Below are 23,550 nucleotides of genomic sequence, written 5' to 3' on the forward strand. Positions count from 1 at the left end.
ACAGCAGCAATGATATTTTTAATATCCTAGATTTTACCTTTCCAGAGAAGTATACCTTTCCTGCACATTCTCCACTTTGTTATCATTTCTACTCTCCATCCCAGATTTGTAGCTGTGATATTTTTCCTCTGTTTTATTTAATTTTAGCTTCACAAGTTAATAAAAGAAGAAAAAAAATGAAATGTTTATTATTACTAAGATGAACTTAGTGCTGGCGAGGGTGATATAGTTAAGAGATGTAATCACTTGGAGAGAAGAGATACACCTGTCTGTATTAGTTATGGTGGGCTATCACAAACAAATCAGAGTGTTATGTCTCAAAAATAATAGAATTCTATTTCTTCCTCAGGTAGCTGTTTATTGTTGATTGTTCTGTGATGGTGGAAGGCCTCTACTCCATGCAGTTCTTCAGGAAACCAAGCTGATGGAAGCTCTGCTGTCTTCAACTAGTTGTTCTGGTCATCTTTGACACCAATCAACCTTTGGGGAGTGGGGGATTGCATCGAAGGTCTCTGGAGGTTTTGCTAGTCTAGCCCAGCAGTGGCATATATCATTTCCACCAGAAAGAATATAGTCATTTAGCTACCTAACTGCAAAGGAGTCTAGAAATCATGGAAGAAAAGGAGAATGGATTTTAATGGACACTTAGCAGTCTCTGACATGAAATCTGGGAAAGACAAAATAGTGATGAAATGGCAAATGAGTACATGCTCTGGTGGAGGGTGGAAATAATTTTTAAAAAATGTATTTAGAAGGTGAGAGAAGGTAATACTCAGTGTGGAACAAAGTCATTGGGAAGAGTATCACTCAAGAGATGGAACGATGGGAGAGAAGATAAACTGGATAAATGAAGACAAAAGGTGAGAAGAAGGGGAAGGAAATGTCTTTCCTTTGTTTTTCCAATCTTCTTCTTTTAAGGAGAATCTGTCTTTTCCTTTACAATGTCTTTAATGACAATGTCACAAATCCTGTGGCTGTGTCTCTTTCTGATAACACTAACCATCCCACTCCGACTTGTCCCAATTTCATTGTCTTTGTTTTTCTTCTGCACAAATTACTACGCAGGCACGCACCTCTGCGTGTGCATGCACACAGACTCATTTACCTTGCAAAAATTGCCTTTTGTTTTGTGCACTCCTCTGATCTCTACTTGACAATCTATTGCCTAATGATTAAAACAGCTTCCATTTATTTACATGCCAGGTGGGCACTGTGTTAGGGACTCTGGGTACAAAGATAAATAAAACAGAGCTCTTGCCCGTGAGAAACATGGGGAAGCTAATCACCTAATTCTTAAACAACATCTAATTTGGATCCTTGCTCTAATTTGTGTGTCTGCTAAAGTAGATATTACTGTTCTCATTTTGTTTATTAAGAATTTGGAAACCATAGTTTAACTGCCTTCTCCAAAGTTAGGCGTCTATACAGATCATGATAGAACTTTTTCCTCTACCAGACCCTCCCCTGCTGCTGTTCCAACTCATTCAACTTTTTATTTTTTTTATTTTTTTATTTTTGTCTTTTTTTCCCCATTCAACTTTTTCTTTATGTTCTCTGTGTCAGTCCCTTGTTCATTCCTATCTATAACATGTCCAGTAATTAAAATGATATATTTCTTACAGTCAGTCCTTTATTTCTAGAAATTCACTGCATTCTTACATTTTCTTATATTCTCAGCTAAAATATTTCTACTTCAATTTTTAATTGAGGCCAAAGGATACATGCAAAATAATAAGTATATTTTAAAAGTAAATTACAAAGAGGCAACTTCTGAAATGGAATCAATATTTATCAACTAAGAGCTCTGTGGGAAATTTCAGAGCTGGGTATTTAGTAGAGAAATGTATGGTGTTCTTGCCAAAATTATAAAGTAGTGAAATGGACTCACTTATGTTCCCCATCAGTTCTTCAAGATAGGCATCCATCCTTTTTTTTTTAACAATTTTTTTTAACAAAAAAACCCACAGTTCTTGTGGGTCATCTATATGCAGCTACTGTTTGGATGCTGAGAATACAAAGACACGGATTCTGCTCTGGAAGGGGAAGGTAACTGAACGAAAAATTATAGAACAATATCCCTGCTGCCCGGAATCTCCTGTTTCAAGGTCAGATTCAGGTCTGACTCTCCAGGGCAGTAAACCAGGCCCTGGATTTTTTCTTTCCCTGGCTATTTACTCTATCTGTAAAAAGATAAATGATTTTTCTCTCGTACAGAACATAGAACATAATCTCAAAAGGTGTCACAAGCTAAAACTAGAAACAAACAGCCTACCAAAGGGTTAAGATAAATTCATGTATGACATCCACAGGTGGCTCCAAATGGAGACTAAGATACCTCTAACTTCTGAAAGTGATGACAAGAACAGCCATGGCCTTCTGTGTTCCATTGGAATCACTGTCACCAGGAAAATATTATATGGTATACAGAGAGGGACAAAAGAAAAAAATAAATGGAGAGTTTGGAATAAGGCTCAGCATGCTGGGCTTCCATATTGGGAAACTTAATTGACTTTTTTTTTTCCTCGTTGTGATCTGAGGACACTTTGAAATTACCATGGAGAGAAAATTATGCAAAAAAGAAAACGCTTTTGAAAAAAATTGCAAGATTGCTTAATTATCTGCACCGTGCAGAGACTTGAATAGTCTCCTTATTAGAGTATTGCCTTAAAGAAGGGAAAGAAAATCTGAACCAAAAGATGAAAAAAGGGACATGTTTGAACTGATAAATCTAAATGCAAAATGATGATAACAACAAAGCCTTAAAAAGATTGCTTCCTTGTAAGGCCTTAAGCTTTACATTTGGGTGAATGTTTGTCCTGTTAGTGTATTCCTATGTTCTACTTTCCCAGACACCGGCATCTCCCAGGGCCGTGCCCTCCCATGTCTACATTCCATTTGACAAGATTTAAAATGCTAAAGCTTTTTAAAAAGCTTCTGGATTCTGGACCTGGCAGGCTTTTTTTTTTTTTTTTTTTTTTTTTAATCTTTCCTGATAGAACATTGAGAAACAACACCAAGGTCTTCCAAAATAGGTCACGTGGTAGATGCATTCCATTTTCGACCACACTGCAACTGCAATATAATATGACTAGCCAGCCATAGCATTGAAGACCAGTTTTATACTATCCTGTACTCTATCCAAAGGCTTTTTTTAAAAAAAAAGATGTATTTATTTATTTATTTTAGAAAGAGAGCACTTTATTATTTTTTTAAAAAGATTTTATTTGAGAGAGAGAGAGCAGAGCGAGGTGTGTATGGGGCGGGGGGGGGGGGGGGCTGCAGGGGGAAGGGGCAGAGAGGCGGGGAAGTAGCCTCTCCGCTGAGTAGGGAACCTGATATGAGGACCCTGAGATCATGACGTGAGCTGAAGAGTCCGGATGCTTAACCACTGAGACACCCAGGTTCCCCTTCAATGTTTTTTTGTTTTTTACTTTTAATAAACTATGTTTAAAGAACTATAAAATTCATGACATGACACCTGTGAGTATGGCAGTGAGGTCCTAGTGAACCAGAAGTCACCATGTAATTCCTAGGATTTGAAGAGTTAACTCTTCCCTATGCGGAATGTAACACTATTTAGGGATGTGGGCAAACTAATGGATTTGGCAGTTCTCATTTTTCCCCTTGGTCAAGTTCTAAATGCAAATAAGAGACCTCAAAGCTGTCTGGAGTCCCTGAAGCACTGCATATGGAAGCTCCATAGCCAACATAATAGCATATGTACTGCATAATAGTGAAACAAACTATTCTGTTTCCAAATTCTTATCTGGGTTGCTCAGATTTTGACCCCAAATACTGTTCGTTTGGTTTGAATTCTCGCTGTACCAGGCATATCAGCCAGAATGGGTGATTTAGAATGAAACAGACTTGTGTTTCTGTGAAATAATGAATCAATAACTTCTTTGGGAGCAGATTTTGAAGGCTACTGATTATAAGAAAGAGCAAGTAGGGGAACAATAGAATGCCACTCATTATGCAAAGATTTTACCAAACTCCTAAGGGGGCTTCTCAGCCCAGTTTCCTCTTTCAGGCAAGGCCACCATTTGAGCTTCATTACACAGTGTTTAATCTCTGTCCTTGAAGTTCACAAATTAACTTGCTCTGTGATTTCCTCCCTGTGACAGCCTCTGGCTGTGTTTTTACTGCCTTAACAGCTACCGGCAGGCAGCTTGTCTCCCACATTCACTACAAAGTAAACAGGAATTTGGTCCCAGGGTAATTGGCTGCTCTCCAGCATAAGAATGCAAGTTATTCATGAGCATTGTGGACTGGCTTCTGCTTTACCCAGACTGTTTTCACTAGAGAGCACAAGGACAAAAAGAGTTGTGAAGGTTTTTAGAATCTTGAGGATTATTCCATTCAAATATGTGATAACCTGTCATTCTTCTCCCCAACTACTTGCTAATCTTCCCCCACCTCTTCTACCATCTTTCATTTCATGGTGACTACTGGAAATTTACCAAGGAAGCTGCCATGAAATTATGGTGGGTTTTTTTTTTCTTTTTCAGAAATATAAATGACTCAATAAACACATATGGATGCACTGTATTTTGGAGAAAGAATACGTTTGCAAAGCTTTTAAAATTAAATCTTCATGAGAATGTAGGAGTAAATGCCAGATGAATTCGTGAGTACCTAGTTTAATGATAATCCAAAACAAACTTTAAGAAAACAATGGAGAAAAAGACTTGTGGCTTCAAGTATAAGAGTAAATATCCTTTGAAATTTGAGTTGGTGAATACTAGATTTAGAGCCTATAAAAATTAAGAGATTTAAACAAAATCGAAGAAGGCAAAATGAGTCACCTATTCATCATGGTTGGGTAGGACACATAAAAGACTTTGGTCTTTTATCTTACTTGAAAGTTCATATATTTTTTTTAATTTTTTTTTTATTTATTTATGATAGTCACACAGAGAGAAAGAGAGGCAGAGACACAGGCAGAGGGAGAAGCAGGCTCCACGCACTGGGAGCCCGACGTGGGATTCGATCCCGGGTCTCCGTGATCGTGCCCTGGGCCAAAGGCAGGCGCTAAACCGCTGCGCCACCCAGGGATCCCGAAAGTTCATATTTTAATACTGAACACCATGCTTTCTAAATTCCTCCATGAAGGACACTTACAAGACTCTAATAATCCTAAAATCTATTTAGCAGAGTCACTAGAAATTGTTTGAGATTTGAGAAAAAGAAAAACTTGTTAATTCCTTCAGTTCACTCAAAGGCATACAAAATGGCAAAAGACAAAATATTCAATACATTATGCACTGTGATTTATTTAAATACTCATTATTGTTTGCTGTAAGCTTGAAAGAAAAGGTTTTACTTTTTTGGAATATAATTTATAAGTGGATCAATTCTTTCATTTTTTTTTCAGTTCCTAATCAGTGTGTGGTACAATATCTCCTTCCTTGATTATCAGTTGGCCTTTGGATTGGTACCTGCCAATTGTGTCGAACCTTCTTCTTCTTCTTTTTTTTTTTAAAGATTTATGTATTTATTTATTTATTCGTGAGAAACACAGAGAGGCAGAGACACAGATAGAGGGAGGGTATCTACTCCCTGTAAGGAGCCTGATACGGGACTTGATTCCGGATCCCAGGATCATACCCTGAGCTGAAGGCATACATTCAACCAATAAGCCACCCAGACGTCCCTGTGTTGAACCTTCAGAAATAAACACATGGAGATTTGGAAAGAGCTGTACGGAATGTAATATTAGTTAACTTTAGCATGCCATCTGCAGCTTTGAAACCCAGTATATTTCGTAGATCCCAGACACTGGAGCTCTAAAGTTGAATGCTGTATGATTTTTGCCCTCAAGGAGTCCTCAGTCCAGTGGAGAATCACAAACAAGCATTGAAGATAAAAATCTAAGAGCGATAAAGAGGAATGTGGTAAATTGCCATTGAAACACTGATGAAATAGCATTTTACCCTGAAAGGGAGGTTGGTAAAGGCCAGTCTCTTGGAAAGAAGGTTATAATCTAAGCAGAATCTTGAAGCATGTGTTGGAAGGTGGAGAGAGGGGTAGAGGAAGGTGCTTTAGGCAGAGGGAGGGGCATGGACAGAGGTGTGCAGGGTGAAAGCATGTGCTACTTCTGCACAGTGGTGAGGGGAGGGTGGCTGGAGCAAGAGATCTTTCGAGTGAAGGGTATCTGTGTACAAGTTGTACAGTTTGGACTTTATCCCTGGAGATAGAAATCTTCAGAGAAAAGAGCATAATCAGATCAAAGTGCCATCTGGGATTTTATGGTGAGGAATCCAGGCTTTTGTTAAATGCTCATAAACCAACCTGAATGTAGAAATGGATACATATACTGATTTGTACCTTTGGATAATGGATTGGGACAAGCCAATTATTCTGTGGAGATTAAGAAAGTTCTTAGTAACTAAAACCCTTTGCCCTGGGATATGTGAAGAGCAGTATAAAACTTACCAGGTTTAGCATGTGTCTCACAAATACCAGCTTGAGCAAAATTAGACCTTTCAATGGTCAGAACTTCTCTTTTCAGAGCAGCTACAGTGGCATCAGAAGACCCAGGTGTGAGTTTCAGGCTCTTATTACAGCTACCAGGCCAGCTGTGCACTCTTCAACAAGACTCACCTTCTTTGAGTCTCAATTGTTTTACCTATAAAATGGGGGAGACAATTATGCCTACTTATCTCAGAGGCTTTTGGAATTAAATGAGCTAAAGTAATTAGTTAAAGGAGCTAAATATAAGCAGAATTTTGGAAATCGTAAAGTATCACATACAAAAAAAGTTTGGGATTATGGTTATACCATCACAAGTGCAAGCCCTTGTGATTATCATACTAATAACGAAAACAATTATTTATTGAAAATTTGTTTTGTGGCAGCAGCATTCTACGTTTTTTTTTACAAATGTGATCTCATCTAACCCTCATAACAATCCTATAAGGGAGGTTTTTATAGAGAAGGAAACTGAGGCTTGGCAAGATTTAGAATTCTTGAGCATTAGTGCCAGAAGTCAGATCCATGCTTTCTGGACCACAAGCTTATGCTCTTCACCACTACTTCTCAATCAGTCCTTAAAAAATGCTTATTTCTTGCTTTAAAGTCTGGGGAACCGACAAGAGATCATCAATACATGGTAATAGCAGAATTACTAAGCTAAAGTTTGTGAGTGTTCTTTCCCCCTTTCAGAACCAGGAATTCTAGAGATGGGAATAGAAAAATGTGACCCTTTGCCCTTTATTCCATCTAAGAAGAGCTATTATTGTTGACTATGTATATAATATGCTATAAATTTTGTTGTCAAAATATGTCAAAATATGACTCAAGGAAGAGTCAATATGGAAGTCATTTTCTCAAGGAGGCAAAAACCATACAATCTTGCAAATCGTGTTTCCTATATTTTGTCTTTTATGGACAACATAGCTTAAGAATAACAGAGCACAGGAAACCTGGAATGCTTATTCCCAGTCCCCTTCTCCAATATCTAAAGATCCAGGTTCCTTTAAAGAGTGAGTAGAGAAGGGATCGTTTGTCTCTTTCAGGTCCATGAGATACTGAGGAAACTAAAAAAAGTACAGCTGTTTTCCAGCCTGTTTCTGAGCATTCAAACACATTATATAGACTGAGTTTTTACTATAGTGGTGTTGAAGCTTTAAAACAAGGAATACAAATAGTTATATATATATATTTTTTAAAGATTTTATTTATTTATTCATGATAGTCACAGAGAGAGAGAGGCAGAGACACAGGCAGAGGGAGAAGCAGGCTCCATGCACCGGGAGCCCGATGTGGGATTCGATCTCGGGTCTCCAGGATCGCGCCCTGGGCCAAAGGCAGGCGCCAAACCGCTGCGCCACCCAGGGATCCCAAATAGTTATATTTTAGATACAGATCTATTAGAAGCCCTGGCTTGGTTCATTCACAGGGTTAAATTGAATCCAGTATCTGTTGTTTGTTAATGCAAGTCTTGTTGCATCTCCTAGGGATAATCTCAATGGCTTCTATCCCATCTTTTTCTAAATGGGTGTTGAGGCTCTATCAGTGACCCTGGGGACTGGAACAGTTGTAGGTCTCAACCAACCATGTTTCTGCTGCTAAGCAGTAGATGGCAGAATTGAGCTTGACTTTTGTGATCCTTCTCACCTATCTTCATTGGTGAGGTTGAAGTATTCTCAAGCAACTCCCTAAAATAGTTTTTTTATTATTTAATCAAAAGTAATTTGATTGTCTTTTTATTCTACTGGAATCTCATATATTGCATGCTGTACGATGCTTTTTTAAAAAGCTTACAGTAACTCTAGTAGATTTCTACTTCTCACTTGGAGTTTTTCTACTCTAACAATGGCACTATCCTCATTTTTATACTTTTTCTTCTGTCCATTATCACTAAAATTTCTATTTACCTTCTCCTTCTTCTTGTAGTAAATCTAAAGATGAATAGCAGATTATTTTCTTTATAGCCTTCCAATCATTCAGAGAGCTCTACTGGTCCTAAGACTATAATGAAAACTCCTGCCTCCACGATATGTGAAAACTAAAATATACTCTGTTGAAGGAGGAAGGATCCTTTTGATATAAATGTGGTTTTGAGAAAGCTAGTGTTTTAAAGGACCCACAACTTGAAGCCAAGGAGACACCCTGGGCTTCAACTATAGGAGTTGAGTGAGGAAGAAGAAATAGAACTTTGCTAAAACAGAAATCTGAAAGCCAGATATTTGGTAAGAGTACCATGGAAAAAGCCAGAAGTCAGTCTGGTCAGTTTTGTTAGGAAAGGCTGGAAAGACTATACCCAAGACCTATTTCTTCAAAAGAATTTATATGATGAAATCCAAAATTAACACCAAAATCATTCCAGTGCTCACCTACCACCAACCTTCCTTCCTTTTTTTCTCCCTCTTTCTTCCTCTTCATAAATATACGTATATATACGTATGTATGCCAAGAGGGACACATGAGATATTAGAACTTAGTATATGCTCCTCATGTTTCCCTTTCTAACAGGAAAAGTTATCTGCCACCAAGCAAGCATGCTGCATGTCTATACTAAATTATAGTTGAGAGGGACCCTTCATACATGCTGCCTTATCTGTCTTTCCTTCTGTCCTATTGAGGCAGGCAGTTGTTTGGTCTCATTTTTCAGATAATGAAGCCGAGGCCCAGAATTCCAGGTTGACTCATCAAAAGTTTCACAACTGATAAATGGCTTGACTCCTGCCTGAGCTCTGTCTAGGTTCCCATACCCAACAGCCCACCACTGGTGTTTCTATTTGAATGTCTTGTTGACATTCCAAACTTCATGTGCAAAACAGAAGCTTTCATCTTTGTCCCCCTCTGCAGTGTCTTCCTGCTTCAGATTTTATCACTCAGTGAATCCCATTTCGTTAAACTGTTGCTCAACTCATAAACCCGGGAGCATTCCGGACTATGCCTTTCTTTCCTTTTACCCCCCATACCCAACCTATCACCAACTCCTCTGGATTCTATCTTTAAAATATATCTCTAATCCATCTTTACTGTGTCTACTCTAGTTTAATAGCAGATCCTCCTGCAGTTTTTTTAAAACTATTTAATCCTATTTCTGTCTTCCCACCACAGCAAGCATTCATAAAAATAAATTTCATCGTTATACTTAGAATCCTTTACTGCCTCGATATCTTCTTAGCATGCCCACAAGTCTCTTTGCAACCTGGGCCCGTTTTCATCTCTAACTTCCACCCCCCTTTTTGCCTGCCCTGTTCTGGCCCCGTGAACCTCTCTGCTGTTCAGACAGGCCAAGCTTGTTCCTGCTTTAAAGTCTTCACTGTGCTGTTTTCTCTGATTGCAATCTTCTCCCCCAGCTCTTTGATACTCAGTTGCCTGGCTAACTCATGCACAACCTTCTGCTTAAAGGTCACTTCCTCAAGAGGGCTTTTCCCTAAACCTTCTCATTCAGTGCACATCCCTCCTGTATTTTAAAATTATACCTTGTGTTCTTTTCCTTATGTACTTATTATAATTGCAATTAAATATGTATTTTTTCATGTCCTATTAGCTCCAAGAAGGCAACTATTATGTCTGTTTTGCCCACTGCTATATCCATCTAACTATAGAGTTGGAAAGGTTTTGGCATAAGTAGGCACTCAATATATGTTTTTTGTAAGGAAGAAAACAAACAAACCAAATCCCAGAACCAGAGCTTCTAATTCTGAATTGAGGAACTTTCTCCCTGATGCTACTCTATCCCTTTGGGGGTCCATCTTCATATTTTTACTATTTCTTTTTTCAGTTTCACTTTTACAAATTTAAATTTTTATTACCCAAATAAAGCATTATTAACTCTTTTTATCATTAATATTCTCGAGTATTGTACCCAAATAAAGCATTATTAACTTTTTTTATCATTAATATTCTCAAGTATTGTATTAAACATTTGAAAATGACTATGTCCTGAAGGGTGGTTAAGTCAGTGAATGGAATTTTTTTTTAAGATTTTTATTTGTTTATTATAAGAGACAGACAGAGAGATGCAGAGACATAGGCAGAGGGAAAAGCAGGCTCCATGCAGGGAGCCCAATATAGGACTTGATCCTGTGACTCCAGGATCATGCCCTGAGCCAAAGGCAGATGCTCAACCGCTGAGCCACCCAGGCATCCCAGTAAAGGGAATTTGAAGTTCTTATTCTTAAAGCATTAAATTCTAGTCCATATTAGACATTTTCATCCTCCATGTCACCTACTTAGCTAATTCTATATTTTCCTTTATTGCTTCATTCAAGTCTATACTTTTCGAAGACCTCCAGTTGGTCTTTCTACTAGTATCCACACAATTCAATTCTCTTCTTTTCAAATTACTTTTAATTTGGAGTTAAGAGAATCATTTTTTCCTTTAACCCAAAGCTATCATTTAGTAACCATTTATTAAGGAGAGGCTATGTAACAAACAAACAAACATACATCATCTCAATCTTTACAATAATTTTGGAATGCAGGTGTATTGTTTCTATTTGTATTAATTGCCTACTGCTGTGTAACAAAGCCCCCCAAAACTTAGCAGCTTAAAACAACACACTTTTACTTAACTCAGTTTCTGTGAAATGCAGGCATGGCTTAATTGGGTTCTCTGTTTCAAACTCTCACATGCTGGACTCAAGGTGTTGGCCAATGATGCTGTCATCTCAAGGATCATCTAGAGAAGGGTGCACTTCCAAGCTTCTGGTAGATTGTACTTCCACCTTACATGGCTATTAGCAGGCCTCAGATTCTCACTGGCTATTGGTTATAAGGAGAGGGGGATAAAGAAAGAGAGGCAGAGAGACAGAAGGAGAAGGAGAAAGAGGATGAATATGGGAGTTATAGTCTATAACCTAATGTTGCGAGTTATATATCATGACTTTTGCTATATTCTATATTCATTCATTAGAAGCAATACACTAGGTCCAACCCATGAGGAGAGGAGACTACACCAGGGTATGAATACTAGGAATTCATCACTATTGGCTATCTTAGAGGTTGCCTACTGCACATTGGAGAGAGAGAGAAAGAGAGAGAGAGAGAGAGAGAGAAGTTAATAGTGAAACTGGGAGTCAGACCCAAGTATGCTTGACCCAGAGTCCACAGTCTTTCCATTGTATTTTGAGGCCATATGATGTACAAATGATTGTTGATGAAGACTATTCTAACATCACAAGTTGGTGCTATAAAATAGAACCAGGAAATTTTTATACTCATAGACTAAACCGCTAAACTTGGCCATTCATTTAACAATAGCCTACATTTGTTCTGAAGAAATGTCTAGTTGGATCATTAGCATAGTAGAGAATCATGAGCAACAATGCAGAGAGCACAGCCTGAGAGCAGGGATATGACATGCATGAAAGACATGTAATTATCACTGCAGAATCACAGGAACGTTGATATGGCTTCTATCCAGATAATTACTGTTGAGAAGGAAAAAATTTTTCTCTACCCTTTAGATTCTTAGGCTGAGAAATCCACATAAGACAGATTAACAGGAGAAAAACACATTTAATTCCATACATATGGGAGCCAGCCCCGTAAAAATATGATATGCATAGCAAACAGGCAATTGAGGTGTATATGGTATCCTGAGCTCAGGAGAAGGGGATAGAAGTCTGAAACTTCAAAGGGAAGGAAGACAATTTATAGAAAAATGGCAAGAGCAAGAGTTTGGTAAAAAAAAATAAAATAAAATAAAAAAGGTTTGCCGTGCTGTGCAGAGACAATGGGATCACAGAGAGAATTTGATCTCCCGGCCCTTCCAAGCTTTCCCCCAGCTTACCAAACTTAGTGTATACTCTATAGTTATCTCTGCCAATAGTTCTTTTCCTGGACCAGACCCTCTTCTAAAGTCTTTTAGGCAGTTAAGGGGAAAGTAAAAAAGCTCTTACGGAGTCTTTTGGGTCTTGGTTGACTTTGGCTCAAAGTAATCCACATGCCAAAGTGGCACATTTTGGGGAAGCTCATTCTGAACCCCTTCAATGGTAAATTTAGTCAAAGAATTATTAGCCCAAGTATTCAAGATCTAATAGTTTCACAGATTCCTGCTTGGCTGAGAAATATGTCTCCTAGGTCTAAGATTATTTCTTTTATTTCTATTTCTTCTGTTTAATTTTTGAGTACTGTTCATGGTGTATTTTCTGTACCCCAAGTTTGGGAATAACTAATAAAGTCACTCTCACATAATTCATTCTTACCTTAAAAAAATATTTTTTAGATTTGCTCAGGTAGACAAAGGTTGGTTTAAAAAACTCTTGTATACTGAGGACCAGATGGGACAGCAAATGGCAGGCAGACTGATCTCCATCTCTTATCTGCCTCTAATTTCTGTTTTGTTGCCACTACCCCCAGTGGCTCTGGAGGGGGTAATCTGCCAAGCTCTTCTTCCCAGAGGTATTTATGGCTTGAACTCCAGACACGAAAAGACTTTAGATGCTGTAGAAGTTATTCTTCATATCATAAAGCTAGTCCATAGTTGCAGGTTTATGTCTGGCTATAAGAAGGACTTGCTGAAATAAAATGGACATGGCATTGTTTGATGTCAACTAGATGGTCATGGATTGTCATGTACAATCTGGGCATCCTGTTCTTTGGATTCTGGGGAAAGAATCCTAATAGGTCAGCTTTTTTTTTTTTCACAGAGTTTCTCCTATTTTTTAGAACAAAAGTGACAAAAAAGGAAGTTTACATTTTTAAGATGAATGATTTTTCTCTACAAACAAAAGCACTTGGAAAAATATGCTACTTAGAATGTGTAGATTCTGAAGGTTTTTGAAGCTTCTTTGAATTCGTTACAGGTCACAGAATATAAGTCACTCACCATGAAATGTGGAGAACAGTTTGGTCCTCATAATAACCCTTCAAAGCCATCCTCTCAATGTCAAACTGCAAAGAAACTGCTCTTATCAGATCCACTGAATGGTTTTTAGATCATAGAAATAGAAAAAATGGCAAAGATTTCATGCTAATCTTCTATTTAAATCACATCTGGAAGAGATAGCTTATGTGTAAGTGAAAAGAAAATTAGTGCCTTTTTCCAATAAGTGCCAAGGTGCACGAACCCTTTATTAGTAGTGAAGACCAGAGAAACAGAATAACCATAGCCAGCTTGATGACAGGTAACCAGCCCTGTGTAATTTGGCTTTCTTTGAATTTTCCTTTCACATAACTGCTTCTAAAAAGCACCCCAGCAACTGAGCAGCTAAATTGCCAGTCCCTTTCTTTCTTGGACAAGAATGACTTCTGATTCATGTGACAATCACACTAAGCATACTTAACTCCCATGAGGGCACTTTATCAAATAGCTTTACAGGTCACGATTAAGTTGGGTCAAAGAACATTTTTTCTTGCTCTGCTCAGTGAATATTCAGTGGTATATGAGATACAGTTAGCTGACGGGCAGTGGAGCTTGTGTAATTCTCAGTGTTGACCCTAATATAATTTATATCTCCAAAAGTCCAGAACTCCCCTACTGACCGGAGTTCTTTAAAGACCTAAGTCACACTGGAAAACCTATGGTGTCTGATCCATCCAGTTAGAAGGTATGCATATACGTCTCACATATGAATTCAAAGAAGCTTCAAAAAACTTCAGAATCTACACACACACACACACACACACACACACACAATCAAATGAGAAATACTGGTGTTGTATTAACATAACACTTACATGACTCACTGAAACTCCCTAATGAATTTTAAAACAGGAAGGGAGTTTGGACATAAAGCTAAAACTGGTCATGTTTATGAATACATTATCTGATTAATTCCAGAGTATTTAGGTGAAACTTCAGCCTGCTAATTAGTGGTGGGGCCCAGTTGGACTCAGCAGACTTCTTAGTTATGGGTACAGAAATGACCTGTGGATGATTCAAGCAGAAAAGAGATTTATTTAGAAGATACCGTTTAGCTCACAACACCTTCAGAAAGGCTGGAGAACTAGGACCAGAAAGGGTTGGAAGCAGGTGACACTGGGCAGCAGACATCATCATGCTTCCCAACCAGTCATGTGAGGTGGCATCTGGACTCTGTGGGATATGTGAAGCTCCCTTTTCCCTTGGAAAACTGGGTTTCAGTCTGGTCTTCCTCTGCCACCAACATGATCTCTGCTTGTCAGTGTCCTCATTTGAAATGTGATTGGGGAAACTGAGGTTACCAGGGGCTTGGGGAAGTATCTAGCTTTGTACAAAGGGACATTCTTTAAATACATAAAGGGTTTAGATGATGGGAGATCAAAACATTGACCAATGTCCACTGTATCAGGTGTCTTGTGTTATAGTTTGCCAGAGCATATTAAAGCCCCCTCCAGGGATACCTGGGTGGCTCAGTGGCTGAGCATCTGGCTTCAGATGTGTGTGATCCCAGGGGTGTGATCCCGGGGCCCTGGGATAGAATCCCGCATCAGGTTCCCCACAGGACCCTGCTTCTCCCTCTGCCTATGTCTCTGCTTCTCTCTGTGTCTCTCCTGAATGAATAAATAAATAAATAAATAAAAGCTTTAAAAAAAAACTCAATCCATACTTTTATAATAGTTCAACAAAACTTATTGCACCACTAGAGGGTAAAACCACGACTTTGGTAATCTCTATCCTTCAGGATTTCACAGGTTGTCAAAGCTGTACAGATAAAATTATAATAAAAACAGGAAGAACATAGTAACCCACTGTCTTCGTCCATTTGGACTGCTTTAACAGAATACCACAGGCTGGATGGCTTATATAGCAAACACTCCATGGTAGTGAAGGCTAGGAAGTTCAAGATCAAGGTGACTGCATAACCGGTGTCTGGTGAGGGCCACTTCCAGGTTCACAGAGGACATCTTTTCCTCATCCTGTATGCTCACAATGCAAAAGGAGCCCAGGAACCCTCTGGGGATCTCTTTTACAAGGGTGCTAATCTCATTCATGAATGCTCCATCCTTATGACCTAATCATCTCTCAAAGACCCCATCCTCTGTCAATGTCATTGCAGTGGGGGTTAGGATTTAACATATGATTTGGGGATGGGGGGGACAAACATTTGGTCTATAGCATATTGATATGAGCAAATGTCTGAAGAAATTTGTCTCCAATGTAGTAAATAAACTATATTCTTCCTGCTACCCAGGAAATTAAATAATTCTAGAATAATTTAATGGGCTAAAGTCAATTATTTAGTTATTTGTCTGCTTGGTGGTAGTTTAGAAGTTTTCCTAACAAAAAGAAAACAAAACTGGAGGGACAGATTATATTATATCCTTACTGGGAATAAACTCATTTTTGTCTCCAGTAGGAATAAACTTCACTAATTCCTTTTCTTCTTGTCCAACGCACATTTAAAAAGCCAGAATACTTAAAAAAAAAAAAGAAAAAAAAAAGCCAGAATACTGGCTTGTGCTGAATTTAACTTGGTTTAAAAATACTACAAATTTGGGCTTGGTTAATTCTCATTATGAAGTTCAATAATAAAGGTAAAAAGCAACTCTCTTTTTTTTCTGTACAAAAATATAGGCATCATAAAGTTTTTATCAGTTGTGGTCTTTGCGCAGACAAGCTTATTAGGAATAATTTAGAAATAAGATGAGACACGTTTTTAATACACTGAAAGGAAAAGCATTTTATTTACTTAAGACTGATCCATGGGAAAATTGTGAAAGGAAGTTTGTTTCTGGTGCCAGTGCCCAGCCACCCACCCTCACTTATAAGAGTTTTCACTCCCACCAGGCGCCACTTTCCAGTGCCCTGTGTTGTGGGCCTGACCACAGTAGCTCCAGCAGTCTCTCTCTTATGCAGTGTTTGCTGCTGTTGCTACCATCATTTTTATTTAACCAATTCCACATTATCTCTCCTGAGTTGGGCTTAAAGTGGCATTTAGCTGGATTGATAAACATAACAATTTTGTAATAAATACAAAGAGGGGACAGGGGGAAATTCTTAAGTGATTATGCTCAGTGCTATTTCTTCTGTCTTCTGATAATAATAGTTACCATTCCTGAATGTTTTGACAGCTTGCAAAACCCTTTATGATTCTTATGCCAACTTCTATGGAAAAGAATTATCATTGGTGTTCCCATCATACAGATTCATGAACATTACAGGGTTTCTTTAAAATCACATATTTGTTGCTGGGTTTTAAATGTAGGATCACAAAGTGGTGTATTTTCATTGAGGGATAATTTCATTTCTGAGAACTCTGGTGCTTTTCCTCAAATGTAAGATTATTCATGATAAACTCTATAAGAGTCTGTATATTCTTTTTTCTTTCCCTGGTTTTTAAGTCTCTCCTTCATTTTTTACTTTCAGTATCTCTCTTCCCATTTACTTGCATTTTCTCTTATTTTATAATTGTTTTCCTTGGTATATATCATAGGATATGATGAGCCAGATTTGAAGTAGCTGTTGGCAGATCAATTTAGTTTTTATAAATAGGCAGTGCCCTGTATGTCCTGGATACAAAACAAAAACAAAAACAAAACAAAAACAAAAACAAAACACAAAAAAAATCCACAAAACAAAGCAAAACAAAACAAAAATAACACACGACAAAAAAAAAAAAAAATATCCTAGCCTATGCAATAAGTACTAAGGAACAGGATGTATTACCAATTTCCTGGGCTGCTTTAACAAATTACTACAAATTGGGAGCTTAAAAACAACAGAAATTAATTCTCACAGTTTTGGAGGCTAGAAGTTTTAAATCAGGGTGTTATCAGGGCCATGCTCCCTCTAAAGGCTCTAGAGAAGTCTTTGCTTGCTTCTTCCTAGCATCTGGTGGTTGCTGGCAGTCCTTGGCATTCTTTGGCTTGTAGATGCATCCCTGCAATCTCTGCCTCCATTGTCACATGGCCCTGTATGTGTCTGTTCTGTGTCACCTCTCCTCTTGTAAGGACACCAGCCATTTTGGATTAAAGGCCCACTCTACTACAGGAAGACCTCATTTTAATGTAATTAATTGTATCTGCAATTACATCTCTTTTCAAATAAGTTCTGAGATTCCGGAGGTTGGGACTTCACCATGTCTTTTTGGTGGGGTGGGTGGGGGACACACAATTTAACCCAGAACAGGCTGCTAGCAATTTAGTTAACCTTAATTTTCCTTCTTATTCCTTAAGGCTTTGAGTGCATGCTGCCATTTTTTTAAAAACACACTTATGAAAATTAGCCATAAAATACAATTATCTTCATATTGGAAAAAATAAGTGGGCTCTTGAAAAATATTTAATTAGTATCTACTTATGCCTGGAGCTAGGTATTGTGGGGGAAGATACAAAGGAAATAAAATTGCATCAACATCACTGGACAAGTGGTTAGAAATGCAGATTCTCAGGATTCACCTGAAGAATCAGAATCTGCATTTTAGCAGGCACCCCAGGGTGTAACAAAGATCAAACCCCCCACCCCCACCCCTCACCACCAGGGCAGTGATTCTTAAACTCTGTTGCATATTAGAATCACCTGGGGATCTCTGAGATAATCCTAATGTTCAGGATGCACCCCATGAAAATTAAATAGAAATTTCTGGGACTAAGATCTAGGCAACAGTATTAAAAACCAAAACAAACTCATGTGACTCCAATTTAAAGCCATAACATTGCTTCTCAAACTTTCAGGTATGTACAGATCACCTGGGGCTCTTGCTAAAATGCAGATTCTGATCCATTAGGTCTGGGGTAAAGCCTGAGAATCTGCATTTCCAACCAGCTACCAGATGATACTGGTACAATTTTATGTCTCTTGTTTCCTCAGCAGTGCTTAACTCCAGGTACAAGTATATGCTAATGAAATAAATAATTTTAAAGGCAAAATCATCTAATTACAGAATTAGTAAATATTTCAGATGTGAAGGAAGAAATAGTCTCTAGCACTGTTTAATTTGTAAGTACTTCAAAGAGATTTTTTTCCTCCTTCAAACTTGAAGAAGGCAAAAACACTTCAAACAAGATATCTTTTGTTTTCTCAGGATTCTCTATGAGAAAATAGACTCAATAAAAGATAACAGCCTGGGTTGTTTTCCTGTTCCTCTTACACAGTTGCTTCGAGTTTCTTTATTAGGTTCCCTGGGTACAACACTCGGGGATCGTTCCCAGAGTGTATTAAGTTCCTGTGGAGTGATTATTTCATTACCACCCATGTACACAGACCAGTGGTTTGATAAACAATAGAGCACCTCAAACTCTTTATTAAGGTTCATGGCACTAATGCACTGTTTTCTGTTTCATTGGAAATATATCCCAGATTTGTGTGAGAGATGCCATTTGGGATAAGAGCTATACAATTTCTCAGTCTCTGATCAAAGTTTAAAGCACTTGAGTTGATTAAAAAGAATACTTCTTTAAAACAGAATCCATGGCAGACAATCACAGACTTTGGCGGGTATATTTGTTTTTAGACATTCTAGAGGTGAGAGCATAAACCTATAAAACTCTCCGTGGCGGTCATTTATTCTTACTTCCCTCACTCTCACTGCTCCAAACCTTCAGGTCTCCTCCCGTTTCTTCCCTCCACCTTGTTTTAAAGGTGCTTCTGCCTTAAATCTGCCTTCCATCAGGGATTATGTGATTCATATAGTTTTATAAGGCATCCAAACTTGATCTAATACTAGTCTACTCAGCCCTTGTGTTCAAATACAGTCCATGCTTTGTAGTCTCTTAGTTCTCCCCCTTCCTCTATATCTCCCTCCATCCCTGAAGGCATTCCTCTAAATTATTCTGTTTGTCTGGGTACTGACATCTGGTATTCTATTTGTTCTCGGTACTGAGCACAGAGCTTAAGTACACTGTGATGAATAAAACACACCACTCCCTGAAACCTTTCTGAGCTTTCCTTTCTACTGAACTCCACATGTACTTTGAGTGAGCACAATGTCATTTAGGATTAAATTGCTGTTTAATTTTTTCCTGTGAGTTATTTTTGAATTGCCAAGTAGTTCAAAGCCTTGTCGAGGATTTTGCATTGCATGGTATTTATGCAGAAAATGCATACCTGGACTCTGGGAAACGACAGGGGGAACCTGTCCTTCCTTTTGGGGTCACGGGAGGCTCATTGGAGAAGACAATGTTTAAGCTGAGTAGGATGAGCGGGAGGTAGTCAGGTGAAGAATGGAAGTGGGGAAAGCATAGTAGAGTGTCAAGTCCTGTTTCATATTCAAGAAGTGGTATCAGCAAAGAGAAGAAAAAGCATGGGGTGTCCAAAAAGTTGCCTGAGTAGTTCAGAATCACCAAACATTAACTACGAGAGGGTAGACCTGAAAAAGGAGGTGTACCATAAGGAGGATACAGGGGACAATACAAATATAGCCTGAATGTCAAATTGTGCTCTAGACACAAAATTTTATGGCAAGTAAGAGTAAGAGTTTGCTGGTTTTTCCAGCAACTTTACACAGCTAATAAAATGTCATGAGATAGCCCAGAGACCAGGAAGAGTCATGGTGGTATTCAAAGCAGAGATTGAATTGTGGGCTGATTTAGATGACCAGAGAGGAGAGCACAGCACCCTGGCCAGGAAGACAGCCAGAACAAAGAAAGCCAGGGGCTTGTGGTCGTATGGGCCTGCCTGGTACAGGGATTTCTGCTCAGAGGTAAATGACATACAGATTTGCCTAATGATACATTGTCGTGGCTGAAGCAGGAACACAGAACCGGTGGCTGCTATTCAATTACTCATTTTCTAGAACACAAAATTATTTATTATGCCTGCATATCCCTTTTCTTGAGTCACTGAATACCTTTTCTCTATTTTTCATTAATAATCATCTAGTGCTGACATCAATTATATCCGTTTGCTGCCACATAGACTAAATACATTTTACTGAGAACGGTGAGTTATTTACTGAAATAACAAGGATCTTCCTTCTCTGTCATCATCTATTTGGGTCTCAGAAATAGCATCATGATCATTATTCTTACTCTGATGATTTCTTTTAGATATTTTAAAAGTTATTTTTATGTTCAAGGCCCTGTGTAAGTGCTTTTTAAGTTGTAAGAGACCCAAAGCATTTCTGTATGTGTAGCATCCTTTCCTTCTTCAGAAATAATCTCTCTCGGGTCTGTGTGTGTATATGTTTGGGGGACCAGTACTTCTTCATTTTAAGGCCATGTAGTCCATTCTATTCTTCCACATAACCTGCCCCTCCTTCCCCATAGGATTTGCCATCTCGGTAGCCATGGTCTAGATGAATCCATAGTGACTGGTGGGCACATGTCCCAGATGGACTGAGCCATTTCAGGGCTTAGACTCTTGCCAGAGTGTTTGGAAAAGAAGTACTTTCCTTTTGGAGGGGTTCTTGGGTGTAGGAGCCATTTAAATCTGAAGCTGACCAGACCAACTGGCTATTACGAGACTTTCCTAACAGTGACATCAACACATAGGAAAGCACACCCAAGAGAAGGAGTGGGAGCAACAGCATCTTCAAGACATTAAATTCTGAAGCCAGCCATTGCTGAAGGGAATATCCTGCTGGGCCTTTTGGTTATATGACCCAACACATTGCTGTTTGTTCTTGTTCAGCTAGTTTGAGTTAGGCTTTTGTTCCTGGTCAGGGAAATAGTCATAGACTTTTTTTTTTTTTAATAAAATCTCCTGTTTTTAACCACCAGTATTTCCAAGGATGTTTGCTGGTGAAACGATGTGAGTAAATTTAAAATAGAATCCCTTTCTGCCTGCACCCTGCTTCTGCCAGAATTCTTCTAGGACTCCCAGGAGTGATCAAGGGTTTGAGGCACTCTCTCAATCCACACCCCAGCCGACACAGCATCCTGGCTCTTTTCATTTGAAACTGGTGAGCAAATCCTTTCCACCACCAGATGGGAAGCCTGCTGGTACCAAAAACAGTTTTGCTCAATTATATTCAGGGTTGAAATTGATGAAATGGCCCCCTCCGGTGGTTAGAGCAGCTGCTTTGTTCTCCTTGAAGAGGCTTCCTTAGGTAGGAGACCTAAAATAAATCTGTCGGACTCAGAGTCCACGGTCTCCTAATACTTACCGTGTTGGTAAAAACTGTACAAACTAGGGGCACCTGGGTGGCTCGGTCAGTTAAATGTCTGGCTTCAGCTGGGGTTGTGATCCCAGGGTCCTGGGATCCAGCCCCGCCTTGGGCTCCCTTGCTCAGCAGGGAGCCTGTTTCTCCCTCTCCCTCTGCTGCCCCCTGCTTGTGCTCTCTCACTCTCTCTGTCAAATAAATAAATAAACAAAATCTTTTAAAACAAACAAAAAACTGTACAGACTAGAAGGCAGTGACAACTTAGGTGACCACCTGAGTTCAAGAAATCCCCAGTTTGAACAACTTCTAAATATAGGACAGAGTTCTTGGGGGTGTTAATTTTATACTCCTTCACAAGGGGAAGCTCATGAAGTAAGTTTTTCAGGAGTACACATGAAACAAGACAACCGTAACACAATAGACTAGCTAACCTATGGTCAGTCTCTGTCCTGCAGAGGGCAAGATGAAAATGGAGGTACTATCACAGAAGATCAAAAAATATAGGCTCCTTGAAGTCCTTACACATCTGGTCCAAATGCTTCCTGGCTTGTTTTTCAATCAGCTGATGTGAATGACAAGATATAAATAATCAGGCGACCAGCATGCCTTGCACTAGAGAGAGATGACCTTTCTGTTCACCGTACATCTATTCTAGTATTCTCTAGGGAAGCCACCTGGAATTAGAAGGGGTTGACCCTGGACATTAAAAATAACTCTCCTTCTTTTCCCTCTTAAATTAAATGGCACTTAGTGATTCTACAATTATTGAGATAATTTTTAAAAAAATATTTTCAGAAATAAAATAACTTTTCATTTTGTTGTCAGATTAGCAGGGCCCAACTCCTATAAAATTGCTTATTTGGTTTGAAGAAGTGATTTTATGGATGTCACTGCAGTGCGAGTTCTTGATCTTTTATTCCCTTTCTGGTTCTAAAATTTTGATCGACGTGTTGTTAATGGGGGAGATGCAACTCACACCAAATAGGCACCATTCATCTTTCTCTTTTGGAAATGGTTCCCTGGCTTTGAGATATCTGATTCTCCTGATACATCTGTCTGCCCTCTGCTGGCCCTTCATCTTCGCCAGCAGCTTAAACATCACTCACCCCAGTGCGCTGTCCTGGGCTCTCTGCTCAATACACACCCTCCCTCTAGGTGAGTCCATCCAACCTCACAGCTCTACTTCACCATTCATCCTGAGTCCTGACCTCCAGCCCTACCCCTAAAACTGACTTCCAAACATCTACCTGAATGTCCCATAGAGACTCTAATATAGTAAAACTGAACTTACTATGTTTCCTTCTACAACCTAGTTCCAGTTCATTTCATGGTATCAAAACCTGGGAAACATCCCAGAATTTTTCCTTTCCCCTTCTTCCTCAACCAATCAGTCACCGTATGCTCTGCTATCCATTCCTCTAATGTGTCTGGTGTTTGTCGTCTTACCATCCTCCCTGACAGTGCCTTCATTCAGGCATTTGCCATCTCTTACTTGAACTGCTACAAGAAATACCACTTTCAACTCAACCTACATACTGTAGCCAGAGTGACTTTTCCAAAATGCAAATTAAATCATGTTTCTCTCCTCTTAACACCCTTCAAGGAGTTCCATTTCATACACATACATTTAAATTCCTTAATGTTTTATACAAGACCCTTCCCAACTGGCTAATGACTGCCTCTCTGTATTAGTTGTCTGTTGCCACAATAACACTGTATAACAAACAACCACAAAATCTCAGAGACCTACTTAGGAAACATTTATTGCTCTCTCGTCTGTGGGGGGTCTGCTGGGTCACTTTCTTTATCTTGGCTGGCCTTTACTGGTCTAGGGTGTACTTAGCTGGTATAACTGAGGCAGCTTGGCTGTGCTCCCTGTGTCCCTCGTCCTCCAGCAGGCTAGCCTGGGCATGATTTATGGGGATGAAAGAGGTGCAAGAAAGAGTACAAGCAGAAACATGCAAGGTTTCTTGAGGCCTAAGCTTGGATTTGGCACACTACCATGTCTGCTGAATTTTATTTGGCAATGGATGTTATAGGACTGGCCCAGATTCAGAGTTCAGAAAACAGATTCTGCATATTTAATGGGAGGGATGCAGGGTGGGGTGGGGAACTAGAGCCT

At 39.0% G+C, this 23,550-nt stretch overlaps 1 long non-coding RNA gene across 1 annotated transcript in view; it reads left to right on the top strand.

Moving 5' to 3' along the window:
• Positions 1–355: 355 nt before the first annotated feature.
• LOC111096876 overlaps positions 356–23,550 on the top strand; it is a 48,971-nt gene continuing 25,776 nt past the window's right edge. The window contains exons 1-2 of the long non-coding RNA XR_005361624.1: positions 356–860; positions 4,509–4,627. This is a non-coding gene — a long non-coding RNA (uncharacterized LOC111096876). The remainder of the gene's footprint in view (positions 861–4,508; positions 4,628–23,550) is intronic.

The sequence above is a fragment of the Canis lupus genome, chromosome 7 (assembly GCF_011100685.1).
Source record: "Canis lupus familiaris isolate Mischka breed German Shepherd chromosome 7, alternate assembly UU_Cfam_GSD_1.0, whole genome shotgun sequence".
In the NCBI taxonomy this organism is placed as follows: domain Eukaryota; kingdom Metazoa; phylum Chordata; class Mammalia; order Carnivora; family Canidae; genus Canis; species Canis lupus.